Source organism: Ricinus communis, chromosome 1 (genome assembly GCF_019578655.1).
Source record: "Ricinus communis isolate WT05 ecotype wild-type chromosome 1, ASM1957865v1, whole genome shotgun sequence".
Taxonomy (NCBI): Eukaryota; Viridiplantae; Streptophyta; class Magnoliopsida; order Malpighiales; family Euphorbiaceae; genus Ricinus; species Ricinus communis.
Window position 1 is genome coordinate 33,376,211 of NC_063256.1, and position 2,276 is coordinate 33,378,486.

The following is a 2,276-nucleotide window of genomic DNA, read 5'->3' on the forward strand; positions in this document are numbered from 1 at the left end:
AGCCTGAAAGAATCTCCTTTCCACTTCTTAGAGAAATTGTACTAACGTTCTCCTTTGGATTTATTTCTGGTTTCGAAGGTAGTTTTCTAGAATTTTGGGCTTCCAATTTACTAACTGACGGTAGCCAATTGAGTTATTTGATTGCCTAAATTCTGAATGCTTGACCTTATTTTCTATTGAAATTGAAGATTATTGTTAGTAAGATTTTTAACAATATCTTCCAAGGACATACCTGAATTTGAAGCTTGAGGTTGTCTATTGAAATTCTAGGAAGGATACTTTTATTGCCCTCCTTGGTTTCCATAGCTTAAATTCGGGTGATCTCTCCATCCAGGATTATAATGATTGAAAAAAGGGTCATACTTCCTTTAAGGTTGACCAGTAAATCCGCCTAGAGCATTAGCCTCTTGTATCAAGTCTTGTTGCAATGTTTGGCACATATCGGTAGGATGTCCTTGGACCGAACATATTCCATAAACTTTTTCCATTATACCTACAGCCCTTTGATGAACCAAAGTAGTTAAATCAGAAATTTGATTTTTAAGATTTTTAGTGCCTACCTCATTAACTCGCCTTGTAGCTCCATCAACCCTTGTACTAAATTGCTGAGAATTCTCAGCCATGTTTGAAATCAATTGCTTAGCTTCTTCAGGTGTCTTGTATACTAAAGCTCCACCACTTGTTGCATCAATCATACTCCTATCCATTGGCAATAATCCTTTATAGAAGTATTGGATTAGGAGTTGCGGAGAGATTTGATGATGTGGGCATTTAGCACACAATTACTTGAACCTTTCCCAATACTCATACAATGTTTCTCCAGTGAACTGTGTTATGCCACAAATTTCTTTTCTGATGTTGGCAGCTCTTGTTGCAGGGAAGAACTTGTCTAAGAACAATGTTTTCATCTCATTCCATATTGTTATTAAACCAGAGGGTAGATAATAGAGCCAATCTTTTGCTTTATCCTTCAAAGAAAAGGGAAAAGCTCTAAGATTTATTTGCTCTTCTGTCACACCATGTAGCTTCATTCCGGAGCATACAATCTAGAATTCTTTCAAATATTTATGAGGATCTTCACCTGCACATCCACGAAAAGAAGGGAGTACGTGAATTAAATCGGATTTTAATTCGAAATCAACTACAATATTGGGAAATGTAATGTATAAAGGTTGTTGATTTAAATCTAGTGCAGCTAGCTCTTTAAGAGTTCTGTTTAGGGGTGAGTACGGATCGGTCCAGTTCAGTTATTTATAAATCACCAGTACCATACCAAACCTCGGTTATTTTAAAATTGAAGGTACCAGTACTGTACCAAACATAAAAGGATCCAATACCGTATTGTACCAATTTTACGGTTCAATACAGTTCGGTTCGGTGCTATTTTCGGTTCTAAAAAATTTAAAAAATACAACTTTAATCAAATACATTTAGAGAAAATATGATTACCAACCTAAAAAAAGTAGCATGAAAATCTGAATTAAAATTACAATCACATTCTTGAACAACCTGTTTCGCAATTCAGTCACTTGCAAATACAATAATTCATTCAATATTCAAATACAAATCATTAAAATATATATTACTGCTAGCATAAAAATATTTTACAGATAACAATCATTAAAATAAATAAATTTACAAACTTTATGTAGCACTAAAATAAATGTCCAAAATTAGCAAAGGAATGTTATTACCTCCCCTCAAAATTAGCACTCCACATTTATTCTTGGCATAAGAGACTCACCAATCTCAAGATCTTGAATAATTTCTACAATAAAAGTAAAAAATTACGTCAATAAGACTTAACAGCATCAACAATAAACAAATATATGTAAGAAGTAAAAAAATGTTATCTGACTCTATGCTTTCAATATCCTCTATTGATTCTTCTAGTTGGATAGGTTTATTTGAACTTCTAAGCCAATCTTGACAACAAATGAGGACCTCCGCTGTTGTAGGAAGTAAAGAACTTCTATATTGTTAAAAGATGTTTTGACAATTTTTTTCTCAAGTTTTGTTTGATCATTTTCAAAAAAAAAATTAAATTTATAAATATAATTTAATATATTTTTTATATTTTAATATTAATTTATAATATTTTAAAAGTTAATAAATTAATTATTTCTCAATATTTAATTTTTTAAGTTTTATTAGTATAATAATATAAAAATTATTTTTATAATATTTATTTCTTAATTTTAATATTTATATAAATTAATACTTTTAGTATAATTAATATTATTATTCTTAAAATAAAAATATTATATAATTAAAAA

The 2,276-nt window shown here is 30.1% G+C and overlaps 1 non-coding gene across 1 annotated transcript; it reads left to right on the forward strand.

The window, feature by feature from the left end:
* Positions 1-753: 753 nt before the first annotated feature.
* Positions 754-860, forward strand: LOC125369089. Its single transcript, XR_007214582.1, has one exon. It is a non-coding gene; the product is annotated as a small nucleolar RNA R71 (small nucleolar RNA).
* The last annotated feature ends 1,416 nt before the right edge of the window (positions 861-2,276 follow it).